Genomic DNA, 18,973 nt, shown 5'->3' on the forward strand with positions numbered 1-18,973 from the left:
GATTTAAAACACCCCACTCTACTATTTTGAAGAACAGTAGGGTTTTCAGGGCAACGCCTGATAACAAATTATCTGGGCATTATCCTATTGTTGTTTGTGGGACCTTCCTGTGCATAAATTGGTTGCCCTGTTTCCTATGTCATAACAGTGAGTGCACTTCAAAAGTCCTTCATTGGCTGTAAAACACCTCGGGACAGCTTCAGGTTGTAAAGATGTGCAATAGGCTCAGAATTTGCTGCAGCCAGCCATTAGTTAAACTCCCTCATAATCCATTTGACCCCCATGATATTTTGGGTTGCAAGTTGCTGGGAATGGGAGATGGAAATGGCGCAGTGTCCTCTCCGGGGCATCTGGGGCAGCAACTGTGCATTTCTTTAACCAATCAGACTGGAGGATTGTGAAATGAACAGCACAAGGTCTGAACAAGGAAGTGTAAGTTAGAATGGCGAATCCAATGTCAAATCAGATGCAGAAGATGAAATCAAGAGAGGGTAAAAAAGATTGTATTGAGAGAGAGAGAAAAAAAGACAGAAAAAGAATTTTTTGTACTTTAAGATTTATTTCTTATATCTCTGTTACAAGGTTAACAGGGGTGAACTAACTCCTCTCTTTGTCCCACTGCTGAGTTGGTTTTAACAGAGTTTGAATTTAAAAGGGAGGCAATATTGCTAATTCAATACAAATATTTAACTATGTGTAGCTCGGTGCAAGAAATAAGCCAGACAGGTTCCTTAACTTAAGAGTTCGTTATATTGTTAAAGCTCACTCAGAGATGCAGAAATTATGAACAAAAGGTTTAAAATGTACAAATTTGTCCAACTACCCATTAATGCAAAATCAGCACATGTATAATCGCCCTTCCCCCACCCCTGCAGCACGTTTAAAAAGGAAATAAAACTCTGCAGAGTATCAGAAATTTAAAACTTGGCCAAGTAACAAGTAAAGTCAGGAAAAAATTATTCACTGATTGTCCAGAGGCTTAAATAAAAGCAAAATATTGCAGATGCTGGAGATCTGAAGTGTAAACAAAAACAGAAAGTTCTGGAAAAACCCAGCAGGTCTGGCATCATCCACGGAGAGGGAAACAAAGTTAACATTTTGAGTTCAATTTGGCTGTTCTTTGGAGTTCCGAAAAAATCATATTGGACTTGAAATGTTAACTCTGTTTCTCTCTCCACAGATGCTGCCAGACCTACTGGGTTTTTCCAGCACTTTGTTCTTGGTGCCCGGAGACTTGTTTACAGCTGAAGGGTCCCGGTCCACAGTGGCTACAGGTTCTTGGGTTTTCTCACTGGAGATAGTGGTGTTGATTCGGAATTCTCCTTTAAGAATGCTTGATTTGCAGCAATCTGGTCTTCTGGTGGGTTTTTCAAATCACAAACAGCTCAGCTTTGATGAGAGAGGTTTCAGAAGAGAGAGAGATGGGGTAAGGCTATGGCAGTCTCTCTCTGACTATCCAAAGTCCAGAATATTTTTTGTACCCAGGAACTCTGGGTAAATCTCTGAGAGCTCCATATATTCTGTGTCTCCATAAAAGCAGCTTCTGTCCTTTGCAAATGCAACATGGTAGCTGCTGTAGGCCAGTGTCCTTTGCTTAGGAAAAGTGCTCTTTTGAAAAAAGTTCAATAGGTATATATATCCAGCTGATAACGTTATAAATTAATATATTATATAATACATCTTCATAACATCTCTAACAATAATTAAAACCTGAAGGAATGAGATTCCGTGCTTGTAATAGTTAATTTTCAGTGCCACAGAGGTTGACAGGCAATAATTACCAGTTAGCATGCAATTGAAATGTTACCTGGACTTGAAGTGACTTTGAATTTGCTTAGTATGTACAGCGTAAGTACAGCCACTTCATGGCACTCAACATATTTGAATTGGGAACCAGACAGCGAGAGTTATCATGAAGCTAATAGCAAAGATTCTCACCAAGACAATAACTCCTCGATTTCCGAACTTAATCATGCCTCTGCCCTCCCTGAAGTTGCTTTGGCATTTACACATAAACAGCACTGTTATTTTGAAAGGCATGTTTGGGGCTGTAGAAATGTAAAACCTTCTCCCCCAAGTTATTATCTCAAAGGCTGGCAATTGTAATTTAGTTTGCAAGCAGCTGGATGTGCTGTACTTTGCCCTGTAGGCACATACAATAACTGTGAGTTACACAAACCAGTAAAGGCTGAGGATTGCCAGCAGTGGAGGGTGGGAGTGGGGGAGGTTGATAAGGTGGAGGATGGTGGGCTGGGGAGGGTGGTGAGGGGGAGGGCGGTGGGTGGGGGACGTTGATGAAGGGGAGGGTGGTGAGGGGGGGGAGGGGAGGACGGAGGGCAGAGGAGGGCAGTGAGGGTGCTTTCCCACCATTACAGATTGTACAAAGATATCGCTTTCCCTTACTGAAGCCAGAGCTTCTCCGTAGGCAGAGCCACAAAGTCCTTCCTGCTGATGTCCAATGGCTCCATGATTTCCTAGTGTGGGACCCATTGCACATCAGCAGGAAGGACTTTGTGGCTCTGCCTACGGAGAAGCTCTGGCTTCCTGATACCCTCATCCTGGAGATGTAAGTGAACACCAGCACATTATCTTCTCACCAGACAGCAATTTCTCAGCCGCGACTGAGGGTGCACACGCAGGGTTTCAGCTTAAGAGGCTTTTTCCCTTGGTGCCCCACTCTGAGTGTATCACCTGCCTGTAACGTACATTTGTCACATCCCTCCACACATGCTGTGTCCCCACTTGCTCAGTGAGAGGTTGTCATCTCTGGTTTGAGTCTCATCTATACATACACAAATGCAAGCACACGTGCCCCTACACACACACTGGACTGGATTTAGCACTCCCCCACTGGTAGGTTTGAAGATGGGGTGTTTGTGGAGGGGGGTGACGGGGGGTGCACATTAAATCCCGAACATGACCTGCCCATTGCCTACCCAACTGCCCCTACCCCCGCTGCAATTATAGCAGTGGCAGCACACCCACCAGTGGACCAATTAAGGACCTTCAATGGGAAACGAATGCCCACTTTAGGGTTTCATCCCGCCACTGCCAGCATTTAACTGGTGGCAGAAGAGGCCTGTGCAGAAGAGGCCTGTGCTAAGCATCCAGCCTGGCAGGTTTCCCTGTGTGGGCTGGTGGTGGACAAGAGTGGGTCCTCCCTTAACTAATCTGTGGGGCCCATTGGCGTGTCCCCTCCAAGTTGTAACAACCCCCACCAGGTTGCCTTCCGCCCACGGCCTCTCAAACTCTGACTCCTACCCACCTCACCAACCCCTCTCTCTGATCCTCAAACACCTACAAAGTTCCAATCTGTTACAGCTTGTTTTCTCATCACCTGAATACAGCACCAGCTCCCGCTGGCACGAACAGTACATTGAGTACTGCCGGCTTCTGATTGGCGGTACCTCTCTGAGGCAGGACGTCCTGTCCCTGAGGGGCAAAAAATCCCGCCTCCAGCCTATTGGTCGTTAAGTGAGTGTGGGGTGACCTTTCTTCCCCTGGGTGGGCCCCCCTGACTTTGTATCCGGAGAGTAACCATGGCACCTCATTTCAGTCAGCCCACTTATTCTTCCCTAACACACATGTGCACAAAATTCCAGACGCATCCAGACTAACATTGTACACATTCCCACACAGATAGGAACATACAAACACAAGTGCACACTGATACACTTACATTCATGCACATATGCGCACACACTTTTACAAACACATATGCACACACTCTCACACTTACACTCTGGTATCATGGTCCAGATCTTCCATTCTCCAGATGCTTGCACTTGGACATACCCCAGAAGATACACTAGAGGACCTCTTGGAAGTCCCAATGCAAGGACTCCATGGAAATTGCCCAAGAGGTTTCAACTTCCGATGAGTAATTCCACTGCGTCCGAACCCTCCGAAACTCTGTGTTAGAGGCAGAGGGTTCAGACGGTTCTGAACCAGTTACCTGGATAGTTACCCAGGGAATGTAAGACAGAGAAAGACCATAGCTAACTCTTGGATAACTATACGACTAACCTACCCCGACTGCCCCCTGACTCTCCTACTTCCTCCGACTCTCCAACGCCCCTCTGACCCCCTGACTCTCCCACAACTTGACCTGACCTCACCATCCTACCCACTCTGCCACCCACCACTCTGCTACCCTACCCACCCTGGCACCCTATCCAGCTGGCACCCTACCCACCTTGCCCACATTCTCACACACACTGGAAAGCTATTTAAATGGCCCAAAACTTTTCACTGTGTTAGTGACTGAAGACTTAACAAAATACGCCAGCTAGTGTGTAGAAAGAGGGCGTAGCTTGGCATCCCTTCACGGTCCTGCACTGTGAAGGGGGACTCTGAGAACAGGTACGCTCCGCATTTCTGAAGAGGCCCGGTTTGGAAGTCTGGGCCAGAAACACAGAGCTCTGGTGTTGGGTAAGAAAATAGGAGCGGAGTAGCAATCCGACGGTGACTGCCACCCCTCGAGATGTATCGCCCATTCATACAACAGGAGCAATTTTAGCCAAATCTGCCCTGGGAAGTCAATGGGTTGGGATGTAAAGCCAACATTCCACCCAATCAACTTAAAATGACCTTCATTCAAGGTTTTATCTGAAAGAGAGCAATTCCACCAATGTGGCACTGGGAGTGTCAGCCTGGCCCATGCGCTCAAATGCCTGAAATGGGGGTTGAACTCCTGACCTTGTGCTTCAGGGCTAGCGTAGTCCTGTCCACTGAGTCAGGGCTCTCACTGGTTTGAAACAGCGGCTACCTTTCCCACTCGCCTGATTCACATGTTTAAAAAGCTGACAGTAAAGAGGAAAAGGGAGACATTAACAGGTTTAATTTGCTGTGTTTTCGAACAGGGTTGACGAGGATAATTCACACCAGCCCCCATACAATGTATGTGCATCACACGGGGCAGGTAATCTATGGAAAACCTCTGAGGATTGTCAGCTCCTCTAACCTCAACATCTTGTTCTTCCCATTTGACATTGAGAAATGTCCACTCACAGCTTCACCCGTCACCTTGAATGGTAACAGTTCATTGACGTATTTTATTGTGTCTGAGTTCTATAGTAACAAGGACATTTGTAACTTCATGTAAGACACCTTAACAAGGATGCAGAGTAAGTGTGCAGAGAGCTGCCAGATTACATTTGAGTGAAGACATAACTGATTGGGCAAACCCAACACTTAAACAGGATTGGCACACAGCACTTACTGAATTCAGCAGTTGTACCCAGGGTCAGTTACTGTGTGGAAAGGAGTGACCTGTAGAGGGACTTTCACTCTGTATCTAACCCATGTTGGGGGAGATGGTGGCATAGTGGTAATATCATTAAACTAGTAATCCAGAGGCCTGGATAATGCTCTGGCTACACAGATTCAAATCTCAACATATCAGCTGGTGGAATTTATATGCAATTAATAAAATCTGGAATATAAAGCTACTCTGAGTAATAGGAACCATGAGATTGTCATTAAAACCCACCTGGTTCACTAATATCCTTAAGGGAAGGAAATCTGCAGTCCTTACCTGGTCTGGCCTACATGTGACTCCAGACCCACAGCAATGTGGTTGGCTCTTAACTGCCCTCTGAAATACCCTAGCAAGCCACTCAGTTCAAGGGCAATTAGGGATGGGCAAAAGATACTGGCCTTGCCAGTGACACCCACATCTAGTTAAAGAATAAATTACAAAAAAATGCTGTTCCAGGAGTGTTTGATGGGGACGGTGTAGAGGGAGCTTTGCTCTGTATCTAACCCTGTGCTGTATCTGTCCTGGGAGTGTTTGATGGGGACAGTGTAGAAGGAGCTTTACTCTGTATCTAACCCTGTGCTGTATCTGTCCTGGGAGTGTTTGATGGGGACGGTGTAGAGGGAGCTTTACTCTGTATCTAACCCCGTGCTGTACCTGCCCTGGGAGTGTTTGATGGGGACGGTGTAGAGGGAGCTTTACTCTGTATCTAACCCCGTGCTGTACCTGTCCTGGGAGTATTTGATGGGGATGGTGTTGAGGGAGCTTTACTCTGTATCTAACCTCGTGCTGTACCTGCCCTGGGAGTGTTTGATGGGGACAGTGTAGAGGGAGCTTGACTCTGTATCTAACCCCGTGCTGTACCTGTCCTGGGAGTGTTTGATGGGGATGGTGTTGAGGGAGCTTTGCTCTGTATCTAACCCCGTGCTGTACCTGTCCTGGGAGTGTTTAATGGGGACGGTGTAGAGGGAGCTTTACTCTGTATCTAACCCCGTGCTGTACCTGCCCTGGGAGTGTTTGATGGGGACGGTGTAGAGGGAGCTTTACTCTGTATCTAACCCCGTGCTGTACCTGTCCTGGGAGTGTTTGATGGGGATGGTGTAGAGGGAGCTTTGCTCTCTATCTAACCCCGTGCTGTACCTGTCCTGGGAGTGTTTGATGGGGACAGTGTAGAGGGAGCTTTGCTCTGTATCTAACCCCGTGCTGTACCTGTCTTGGGAGTGTTTGATGGGGACAGTGTAGAGGGAGCTTTGCTCTGTATCTAACCCCGTGCTGTACCTGTCCTGGGAGTGTTTGATGGGGACAGTGTAGAGGGAGCTTTGCTCTGTATCTAACCCCGTGCTGTACCTGTCCTGGGAGTGTTTAATGGGGACAGCGTAGAGGGAGCTTTACTCTGTATCTAACCCTGTGCTGTACCTGCCCTGGGAGTGTTTGATGGGGACGGTGTAGAGGGAGCTTTACTCTGTATCTAACCCCATGCTGTACCTGTCCTGGGATTGTTTGATGGGGATGGTGTAGAGGGAGCTTTGCTCTGTATCTAACCCTGTGCTGTACCTGTCCTGGGAGTGTTTGATGGGGACAGTGTAGAGGGAGCTTTGCTCTGTATCTAACCCCGTGCTGTACCTGGTGGGGATGGCACCTGCCCTATTTTATGTTCACCCTCACCCCCCCACCCTGTCGAAAACACGGCTGTAAATGTAAAATCCAGCCTGACATTTCAGAAGTACTTCATTGGCTGTAAAGCGCTTTGGGACGTCCTGGGGTTGTGAAGGTGCTATAGAAATGCAAATCTTTCCTCCTTCTCACTGAACCTCTTGCTTTGCAGACCGGGATATGAAACTAGACCTCAAGCGGATCTCGGAGGAGATCACCTCCAAACCCAAGAAAATATTTGCAAGCAAAGGAGAGAGGCAACTCATCCAGATCGAGGATTATGAGCAGAATAACCTGGACGACTGGGCAAGCTATCATTCTATATCCTTGGAGGTAAATCATCATGCTGCCTCGCTCCTCTCACTATAGTCAGCCCCAGAAGACAGTGAGTAATCCAGGCCCCAGGCTCAGTTCTAGGGCTGTGCTGGTCTCTGTGGGAATTGTAGCTTGGGGTTGGGTTCTTCAATAGGCCTCTGCACACTTGGGCTCAGAATCACATAGGAGAGAAGGAGGTCATTTGGCCCATCGTGTCTGTACTGGCCCATTGAAAAAGCTATTCAATTAACCCCATTCTCCGTGCTCCTTCACCGCTGTCCTGCAAACTTTTCTTTTTTAGGTGTTTATCCAATTCCTATTCAGTCTTCTTCCTTTAAGACAGTGCATTCCACCTCATAATAACTCTCTGCATATACGAAAACTCTCCCCATCTCCCCTGTCTCTATTCCAAATTACCTTAAATCGGGGTCCTTTGGTTACCGTCTTCCCCGGCCCCCAACCCCTCCACCCACAACCCCACCCCCGCACAATCCTTCCACGAGTAGAAATAGTTTCTTCTTATTTACTCTACCAAAACCCCTCATGATGTTGAGTGCCTCTGTTACATCTCCGCTTAACTGCCTCTGCTTTAAGGAGAACATTCCCAGCTTCGCCACGTAACTGAAGTCTCTCGGCTACGGTGTTACTCAAACAGTAGAGAGAGAGAGAAAAGAAATCAGCCAGGGTTTCCATTCCTGAGTGCTATTGGTGACTTCTGCTGGATAATGGTTGTGTTAGAACGCTGGCTGAGGCCCAGGTTTGACTCTTACTGTGAGGCCTCTACAGTTCAATAGCCAGTCACTATTCACAGGTGAGGATGGTCGGTGAGGTAGAAAGGCTTCTCAGATCTGTAGAACCATAGTAAGGGTCAACACTCTCAAGAGAAGAGAATTCTGGAATGGAAACTTTAAAAAAAAAACCCACGAATTTCTCATTAACTAACTCCCTTCTCCAATCTTTAATGATATCTACGGAAATGCACAGAATTGAATATTATCCAGTTACATGGAATTCCCAGCACAGAAACCGGCCATTAACAGCTCCATGCTGATGTTTATGCTCCACATCAGTCTCCCTCCACCCCTTTGCATTTCAGTCCATCAAACTACCCTACTCATTTCTCCCTCATATGTTTATCTAGCTTTTCCTAAATGCATCTATACCATTCAACTCAACTGCACCCTGTGGTAGTGAGTTCCACATCCTCACCACTCTCTGGGTAAAGAAGTTTCTCTTGAATTCCCCATTGGATTTATTAGTGACTATCTTATATTTGTGGCCTCTAGTTCTGGTCTCTCCCACATCCTCTCTTCATTTACCTGATCGACTTTGTAACTTTGAAATTCTGAAGCATGAGCTTAACTAACTTTTGTGTTTGCTGTTAGCTATGTCTGTGTTTCCAATGTTGCTGTTGCTGAGTGTCTGGAACAAACCCTAACGTTTCCTCATCTCTCACCTCGCAGTTGATGATAAAACGGAGGCCGATGTCTCACATTGTGAACGTGCTCATTCCCAGTGCCTTCCTCATGGTGACTGGCATCATGAGCTTCTACCTGCCCACTCACAGCTTTGACCGAGCCTCCTTTAAGATGTCCCTCATTTTGGGGTATTCGGTGTTCCTCATCATTGCGAAAGACTTGTTGCCCAGTAACTCCACTGATAGGTAAGACTTGGAGTTGCATTGTCCTCACTCTCAGCTCATTGCAAGATGGGACGTTAGCACAGTGGTAATGCCACTGGGCTAGTAATCCAGAGGCCCAGCATATGCCCTGGGCACACGGGTTCATATTGAACCATGGCAGCTGGTTTCAGTAATATTGACCATGAAACTACCAGTGATTGCTGTAAAAACCCAACTGGTTCACTCATGTCCTTTCAGGGAAGGAAACCTGCCATCCTCACCTGGCCTGGGCTACATGTGACTCCGGATCCAGGTCAATGTGGTTGACTCTTAACTGCTCTCAAGGGCATTTAGGGATTGGCAAATGCCAGCCTTGCCAGTAATGCCCTCATCCATGAAAAAAAAGTCTTGTGCATCTCTTTGCTGCTACAGGGCTGTACCTGATCACCCTCTCTGCACACTAACTGCTGATCAAGGACTCAGCTACACACTCAAACTTCTAACATTGAGCAGAAGTTGCATGTAACCCGAACTTTCAGCTTTTTTTTGTGTGTGTGTGAAACTGTATCTCTATGAGCACAGAACCAGGTATCCATAATACGCTTTACACACACTCACAAAACACATAATAAGCACATAATACTTCACCAGTACGTATTTACTGAACAAACATCTACCACAATTCAATAACCAAGGATGTAATGCACTCATAATGACCAAAAACAGAACCTCAGAATCTCTGCTTGTTCTCTTCCTGTTTTGCCATCAAACACACAAAAAGCTTTAGCTTACATGCTTTGCAAATATGAATATTGAGATCAGAGACCCGACAGCAGTGTCTTTTACTCTTTTATTTACTAATCAGGAATGTAATTTGTCACACTTGGATTCGCAATCAATCACATGTAACTGGTAGTGGCTAACATGTTGGTTAGCGCTGGGTAAGTGTGAGCTGCTGCTTCCTTCAAACCTACAACCCAGATCACTCCCTCCGCTCCCTCTTTGGGCCCCTATTTCCTTCCGCTCCACTATCATCACCCCTCAGAACACTCCATATAAAATTACACAGTACAGCTGTGTACAGTACAGCATACAGTACAGCAACAGGCCATTTAGCCCATCTAGTCTATCCTGGTGTTTATGCTTAATACAAACCTCCTCCTGCCCTACCGCATTCCAGCTCATTAACATATGTCTTTCTTCCTTGCATATTTATCATGAAGGAAATGACTAATGATGTCCCACAATGATCTGTGCTCAGGATTCAATTTTTTCCTGGCCCAGATCTTCTGATCTCCGGCTAGTCGGATGTACCCCAGAAGATATGCTACGGGATGCTTCAGAAGTTCCAATGCTGCACTGACTTTGTGGGAATTGCCCAGGAAGTTTGAACTTCCGATGGGCAATTTCCCTGCACCCTGGAACCCTCTGCAAAAGTCAGAGACTTCAGATGGCTTCGACTTACTTACCTGGATAGTTGCCCGGGAAATGTTAGACAGAAAAATTCTAGTCTAACTCCTGGATAACTATACAACTGATCCCTTCAAACCACCCCCACTGCCTCCCGACTACCTCCTGACCTGACCTGACTAGCCCAGAACCTGACAACCTCTCCCAACCTGACCCGACTACCCCATACCCACCTTTTTTTTTAATTCATTCACAGGATGTGGGCTTTGCTGGCTGGGCCAGCATTAATCGCCCATCCCTAGTTGCCCTTGAGAAGGTGGTGGTGAGCTGCCTTCTTGAAATGCTGCAGTCCATGTGGTGTAGGTACACCCACAGTGCTGTTACGGAGGGAGTTCCAGGATTTTGACCCAGCGACAGTGAAGGAACGGCAACATATTTCCAAGTCTGGATGGTGAGTGACTTGGAGGGGAAGTGGTGGTGGTGTTCTCATTTATCTGCTGCCCTTGTCCTTCTAGATGGTAGTGGTTGTGGGTTTGGAAGGTGCTATTGAAGGAGCCATGGCGAATTCCTGCAGTGCATCTTGTACATGGTATACACTGCGGACACTGTGCGTTGGTGGTTGAGGGACTGAATATTTGTGGATGTGGTGCCAATCAAGTGGGCTGCTTTGTGCTGGATGGTGTCAAGCTCCTTGAGTGTTGTTGGGGCTACACTCATCCAGACAGGTGGAGAGTATTCCATCACACTCCTGACTTGTGAGTGCACCAATCCACCCACCTACCATCCTACCCATCTGCCACCCTGCCCACCTCACCCATCTGCCACCCTGCCCACCTCACCCATCTGCCACCCTACCCACCTCACCCATCTGCCACCCTACCACCTGACACCCTACCACCTGCCACTCAACTCACCTCCACCCTATGCAACTGCCATCCCACACACCTACCCGCCTACCACCCTGTCATCCTACCCTACTGCCACCCTATCCCCTTATACACTTAATTTCTCTCCGTAGCTTTTCAAAGAAGATTTGGGACATTTAAACTCTTTGCTTACCTGAATACAGCAGCTAGTGCTGTAAAAAGGGGCCTGACTTGCCTTGCCCCAATGATCCAGTACTACAAGGAAACAGTTGAATTGAAGGTACACTCCGCATTTCTGGAGTAGCCAGGTCAGAAGTCCTGGATAGAAATGCTGAGCTCTAGTGTAGCGCTGAAAAGTAGGTACGGAGTGGCAATCCAACAGTGATTGCCACTGCTCGGAAGATTTGGGCCACTATATATATTTATGGCTTAGACAACACAATAGGGAGTCATATGTTCAAGTTTTCCAATTGTCTTATGAGGAAAGGTTGAACAGGTTGGGCCTATACTCATTGGAGTTTAGGAGAATGAGAGGCGATCTCACTGAAACATCTAAGATTCGGAGGGGGCTTGGCAGGGTGGATGCTGAGAGGATGTTCCCCCTCTTGGTGGGATCTAGAACTAGGGGGCACAGTTTCAAAATAAAGGGTCTCCCACTTAAGATGGAGATCAGGAATAATTTCTTCTCTCAGAGGGTCATTAGTCTGTGGAATTCTCTCCCCCAGAGAGAAGTGGAGACTGGGTCATTCAATATATTCAAGACTGAGTTAGACAGATTTTTGATGGACAAGGGAGTTAAGGGCTATGGGGAACTGAAAGAAAAGTGGAGTTGAAGCCACAATCCGTCATAATCAGTCATGATCTTATTGAATGGCAGAACAGGCCTGATGGACCGAATGGCCTCCTCCTGCTCCTATGATCTTAAAGATTAATTAAGTAGTGTAGATGGGAAAAAACGGTGGATGTGAACTTGAGAGTGTTAGCCAAGGATATTTGTGGTTTGGTGCCCAAGTGGTTGGATGGAGTTAAGATCCTGGTCAGCCATGATCTCATTGAATAACTGAACAGGCTCAAAGGGCCAAATGGTCTACTCTTGTTCCTTTACTCCTCTCTAGTTTGGCTTTAAAGTCGCCTAAGCTGCTCGTCTCAAATACTCCTTGTGGTAACGAGTTTCACAAACTCACCACTCTCTGAGTGAAGAAGTTTTCTCAAAATGAGCCTGAGAGTTGTGTTTGAATCGTTTATTAATCGCTTTGTTAACCGATGTCACTACTTAATGAAAAAAAGAAAAAACTCTCATCTCTATAGTGCCTTTCACAACATCAAATATCGTGCAGCACCTCCCAGCCAATTAATTGCTGTTGAAGTACAATCACTTGTACTGCAGGAAACTAACCTTTCTTCAGTTTTTGAAATAGTAACCCGGAATCTTTTGATCTGTCTAAGAAGGTAGATGAGGTTTCCTGTAAGGTGGTACTTCTGATGGTGCGGCCTCAGATCGTCAATGAGAATGTCAGCCTGTTTCAGATGATGATGTGGAGCCTGTAGTAGTATGTGGTATCGTACGGTAATTCAGGAGAAATCTGGAAAGGCGAGACTGCAGAGTACCTCCAGATAACTTCTTCATACCAGCATTAAAATCTGGACAACTTTTTCGGCAAGACCATTGAATGAAGGAAGCCAGGGAGCGGTCTTGATGTGCCGGATATGGTTCAGGACGGTAAATCTCTGAAATTCCACGCTGGTGAAAGCTGCTCCATTATCAGAAACAATAATCTCAGGTAAACCATGTCTATCGAAGGAATGACACAGCTTTTCAGTAGTTGCGGCTGGAGCTGGAATTTTTACTTCATAGACATCAAGCCATTTTGAATGCGCACCAATGGTTATTAGGAACATGGTGCCTAGAAATGGCCCCACATAGTCAACATGCAGTCTAACCCAAGGTCGACCAGGCCATGGGTGAAGAGGAGCTGAAGCAGGCAGCTTCTGGTGTTGCTGGCAAAGGGAAAAGTGTTTAACCATGCTCTCGATGTCACTGTCTATTCCTGGTCACCAGATGTAGCTGAGTGCCAGCATCTTCATCTTTGATAAGGCCGAGTGTGCACTGTGGAGCTATGCCAAGAGTGACTCGCTACCCTGTGATGGGACCACGACACTTGAACCCCACATCAAAATCCCACCTTGACAACTCAGATCTGTGTTTCTGGGATAAAATGGTGGTAAGTCATCAGACACAAGTGTTCTTGGCCATCCTTGTGAAACAAAGTCTTTGACTTTTGACAGTACTGGGTCTCTGTTCATCCAATTCTTGATCTGTTTGGCTCATACAGGTGACGAATCCAAGAAATTTAACAATAACACTAACTCTTGTGGAATGGGTATATTGACAAGACTACTTGGTAATGGAAGATGACTAAGTGCATCTGCATTGGCTCTATGTGAGCCAGGGTGGTACATCAATGTGTACTCGTAAGCTGATAGTGTCAAAGCTCAATGTTAGATTCTCGCTGAAGCTACAGGCGGAATAGCTTTGTCTTCGTTGAACAAACCTGTCAGCGGCTTATGGTCAGACACAATTGTAAAATGCGGCCCGTCTGGGTATTGGTGAAACTTCTTGACACTAAATACAACTGACAAACCTCCTTTTTCCAAGTGAGAGTAGCCCTTTTCAGCTTGGGAAAGTGTTCTTGAAATGTAGCCAATGAGTCTTTCTGATCCATCCTCCATTTGATGTGAAAGACCAGCTCCTACACCATAAGGAGAAGCATCACAGGTTAACATTAGCTCTTTATATGGGTCATAATGTATCAACAAGCATGATGAATGAAGCAGTTTCTTCGCTGTTACAAAGGCTCCTTCTAGTTGTGAACCCCATGACCAGTGGTGGTTCTTCCTCAGCAACAAATGTAGTGGTGCCAGTACAGTGGACAGATTAGGTAAAAAATGGCTATCGTAATTAGTCATTCCGAGGAAAGATTTAAACTCTGTCATAATAGAGGTTGATGGTGCATCTTTAATTGTTTGGACCTTGTCTTCAACAGGATGCAACCCCATTGCGTCCAATCTGTGAGCCAGGTAGGTTGCCTCCAATGCTTGAAATGTGCCTTTTTCTCACTTCAAATGCACACCTGCTTCCATAAATCTTCTCAGCGCTTCCTTGAGGTTGGCTAAATGTTCAGCTTCGGTCAATCCAGTGATGAGAACGTCATCTAAGTACACGGCCACACGTGGAAGTCCCTGCAGGAGACTCTCCATGGTGTGCTGAAAAATAGCACATGCTGATGAAATTCCAAAAGACAATTGGGTGTACTGGTAGAGGCCTTTATGGGTATTAATTGTCACGTGTTCTCTTGACGTGCTATCGAACTCCAATTGTTGATAGGCATGACTCATGTCTAGTTTTGTATATGACTTGCCTCCTGCTAACTTGGCATACAAGTCATCGATTCTAGGAATGGGGTATTTGTCTAACTTTGCTGCTTTGTTGACTGCCAGTTTATATTCACCGCATATACGTATAGTCTGGTCTGGCTTGACAGCTGGGACTTTGGGTGCGGCCCACTCAGAAAACTGGACAAGCTGAATTATTCCCAGGTTTTCCAACCTGCACAACTCTGCTTCCACTTTTTCTTTTAGTGAGTAAGGCACTGGTCTGTCCTTGAAGAAACGTGGTGTTGCCTGGGGATCGATGTGCATTCTAGCTTGCATGCCCTTCAGTTTTCCCAATTTGTCTTGAATAACAGTGTCATATTTCTTCAATAGTTCTGGAATTCCATCGGACTTCAAATGGAATATTTCTGACCAGTCAAGTTTTATTTCCTGCAGCCAATCTCAACCCAAAAGACTGGGCCCCTCCCCCTTTAGGCTGATCACAGGCTGCCTGTGGCTTGTAACAGACTGAGACAGCAGCAATGCCTTTGACCTGAATGGATTCTCCAGCGTAAGTTCTCAGCTTGGGAAAGGTCTGCTCCAATGTCAAAGGCTGACTCCCTTCACTGAGGTACTTGAACATGTGCTCCCCCACAACAGTAATTGAAGCACTGGTATCCACTTTCATGCTTGCCATTCGCTTGCTCTGTCACTGTAATGGGCTCAGAATTAACAGCAGTCACATGATACAGAGAGTATACATCAGGAGTAGCAGCCTCAGCCTTTGTTGTAAGAGTTAGCTCAATCAGATTCGTTTGTTGTTGTGCTGTTTACCTATCCTTTGCTCTGCATTGCCTAACCAGGTGTCCTTTCCTGCGGCAATAATTGAATTCTGCCTTTTTGAACCTACAAACGTCTCCTCCATGATTTCCTCCACATCTGTAGCAAATGCGTATCTTATTAGCTGACGTGTTACCATTAGGCTTCCTAAGTCTTCATGCAGCGGGCATAGAATCGCGTTTAAAATCTTGCGCCACTCTCAGCGGCAGGTTCCCACCCAACATGGAGCGCGGCGCCATTATCCACATGCTTCAAAACCTGCGAGTCTTTCTTGGCACTTTCCATACCGAGAGGAATGGCATGCTTGAAATGGATGTTGGATTCAGCTGGCAAGTGGCGCTGTGTGGCATTGTCCTCAACTCCACATACAAGTCTGTCCCACAGCATATCATTCAAGGCATCCCCAAACTCACAGTATTCGGTTAACTGTTTCAGATTCACCACAAAGGTTGCAATGGACTCTCCCGGGGTCCAAACTCTCAAATTAAACTTGAAACACTGCATGAGCACAGACAGTTTGGGCTGAAAGTGCGATTTCACGAGTTCCGCTAACTCACTGTACGATTTAGAACTGGGCATGTTCGGGGCAGTCAGGTTTCGAATCAGGTTATATGTTTTTGCTTCCACATGCACTCAGCAGAATAGCTTTACGTTTGTCTTCAGCAGTAATCTCGTTCGCAGCGAAATAGAACCCGAGTTGCTCGACATACTGACTCCAATCTTCAATCTTAGCATCGTATGAATCGATTCTTCCAAACAGCGGCATGGCTGGTAAATATTGTTCAATTTCGTTTTACTCACATCAACCAGGGTGAAGTATGCAGAAGAAGCCAGTTTTATCCTCATCGCCAAATGCAATAACTTAACGGAGCAGCAGGTTTGGAGAAGAAAAGGCTAAACTTTATTTAGGAGACGCTACTCACACTCGTCACGATTTCACTGTCAGAAGCCCCGCCCACAGAATTACCCGCTCAATAAGCTTATTGGTCGAAGCCCCTGTAATCGCATCACATGATGAGTGATTGACAGGAGGGAGGGATATACATCTTGTTACTACACACACAATTTCAAAGGACGGTTAAGGGTCAACCACATTGCTGTGGGTCTGGAGTCACAGGTAGGCCAGACCAGGTAAGGATGGCAGATTTCCTTCCCTAGAGGGATAGATGGGCTTTTACAACAATAGTTTCCTGGTCACTATTACTGAGACTAGCTTTTCCTTTCTAGTTATTTAATTGAATTTAAATTCCACCAGCTGCTATGGTGGGATTTGAACCCATACCGCCAGATCATGAGCCTGGGTCTCTAGATTATTTAGAAGTGTTATTAGTATAAGAAGTATTTAGATGAGCACTTGAAACACCATAGCATACAGAGCTACGGACCAAGTGCTGGAAAATGGGATTAGAATAGATAGGTGCTTGGTGGCTGGCACAGACACAATGGGCCAAAGGGCCTGTTTCTGTGGTCTATAACTCTATTATTAGTCCAGTGACATTACCACTACACCACTATCACCCCAAGCACATGTCATAAAGGAGGAAGGAACGGCAGAGAGATTGAGGGATGGAATTCCAGAGCTTAGGGTCTGGCTGGTCATCAGTCGTGAGGTAAGGGAAATTTTAAGAAAACCTTCTCTTCTGAGCTGACTCTTCAACCCTCCCAAACCTCTCTCACCTTCGACTTTTATATATTCCCATCGACATTTTCTAAAGTGCTGTGAATGTGGTCCAATTGATGAACTGTTGATCCCTACAGATTGCGAGATGAAGAGTTCCTGGCCAGCGGAGATAGAGATTCTTCGGGCGTTGCCTGGTAAGGCCGCTGAGGGGGTGGAGGAGGTCAAACAGTATGTGGAGGGTACGACCAGGGGCAGGAGATTGAGGATGAGTGGCTGCAGATTGGCCACATTCTTGACTGTTTCCTCCACTCCGTATATCTCATATTCTTCACAGCTTTCTTGTTAACTCTCTATATTGCTTGGCTGATGTGACTCTCCATTTAGCTAGTCCCACATGTTTAATGAACTCGGCGGCAGAGGGGGTGGGGAAGGAGAAATTCCTTTCTTTCTGCAGCAAGTAATGATGATGTGGAATGCACTGCATGAGAGGCTGGAGGAAGCCAATTCAATAATAACTCTCCAAAGGGGATTGGATTAAAAAAAAGCTGTGTGTGGGATCCTACTGTGCACAAATTGGCCACTGCATTTCCTAAATTACAACAATGACTATAATTCAAAACTGGTTGTAAAGTGCTTTGGGCATCCTGAGATTGTGTAGAGCCTTTCACAATCTCAGGATGCCCAAAACACTTTACAACCAGTTTTGAATTATAGTCATTGTTGTAATTTAGGAAATGCAGTGGCCAATTTGTGCACAGTAGGATCCCACACACAGCATCGAGATGATGACAAAATAATCTGTTTCAGTGATGTTGATTGAGGGATAAATACTGACTAGGACACTGGGGAGAACGCCCCTTCTTTGTAATAGTCACTATGGGGTCTTTTACACCCACCTAGTGGTTAGAAGTGGCCCTAATTTAAAATCTCATCTGAAAGACTGCACCTCTGACAATGCAGCACTTCATCAGTGTCAGCCCAGATCAAACATGGGATTAGGCTGGAGAGTCCATTCTATGCTGACTTGGACATGATGAGCTGAGTGGTCTCCCTCTGTGCCATGAATCTTTCCATGTTTCTATTACATGTTCAAGTGCCTGGACTGGATGAGCCTCTGACCCAGATAGGGTTGTCAAGTGTGATTAAATGTCTTCCTGCAGATATCATCACATGACTTGCCCCTACCTTCCAGCCATTAGTCGGCCAACACATCCATTCTCGTACATAAAAACAGGAAATGCTGGAAAAACTCAGCAGGTCTGGCAGCATCTGTGGAGAGAAACAAAGTTAACGTTTCGAGTATGTAAGACTCCACAGAAGGAAAGTCACATGGACTCGAAACTAACTCTGCTTCTCTCTCCACAGATGTTGCCAGACCTGCTGAATTTTCCCAGCATTTTCTGTTTTTATTTCAGACTCCCCACATCTGCAGTATTTTTCTTTCTTACATCCATCCTTGTGACGTTCTGTCTTCCTGTGCCAATTGGAAAGCAAAAAGACTCATTACCCAAGTGGATGATGCTTGACTGTGAGACCAACAGCCTTTTTCCCGCCCATTTTCAATATTCCTGTTCCCGGTCAAGAGAAATGTTCAAAGAAAATTAAAAAAAACACAATCTTTTTTCATGTCCCAGTGATTTTTTCTCCAGGATTACTCAGCAGTGACCTGGAGATTGATTTTCAATTCCTGGAGACTTCAGGAGGGTTGGCAACCTTCGACTCAGAGTGCTTGATCAGGGAACATTTGCAGGGGCCGTGGGGAAAGAGCAGGGTGGGTGCGTTGAGATTAGCTGGACAAACTCATTCAAAGAGCTGGCAGAATCACGATGGGCTGAATAAGCTGCTTCTGTGTTGTAAGATTGTATGATCCATGGGTCGGGCCTGATTCAGCTTCAGCTTGATTTGTGTCCACTAGGTGGGGTTGTTGATCCAGAAACTCCACCCACCCCTCACCTCACCACCGCTTCCCCCATCCCAATGCCAGATACCCCACTCCACTCAGAATGTGATACGGGGCT

At 46.1% G+C, this 18,973-nt stretch overlaps 2 long non-coding RNA genes across 2 annotated transcripts in view; one reads left to right on the forward strand and one right to left on the reverse strand.

The window, feature by feature from the left end:
* The window catches only part of LOC144694029 (uncharacterized), a 406,257-nt gene that overhangs the window by 81,378 nt on the left and 305,906 nt on the right, over nucleotides 1–18,973 (reverse strand). The gene's annotated exons all lie outside the window — the stretch shown is intronic.
* On the forward strand, nucleotides 4,904–17,103 carry LOC144694246 (uncharacterized). The gene is made up of 3 exons (XR_013579695.1): nucleotides 4,904–5,033; nucleotides 7,083–7,243; nucleotides 17,093–17,103. It is a non-coding gene; the product is annotated as an uncharacterized LOC144694246 (long non-coding RNA).

The sequence above is a fragment of the Cetorhinus maximus genome, chromosome 19 (assembly GCF_964194155.1).
Source record: "Cetorhinus maximus chromosome 19, sCetMax3.hap1.1, whole genome shotgun sequence".
Classification (NCBI taxonomy): Eukaryota; Metazoa; Chordata; class Chondrichthyes; order Lamniformes; family Cetorhinidae; genus Cetorhinus; species Cetorhinus maximus.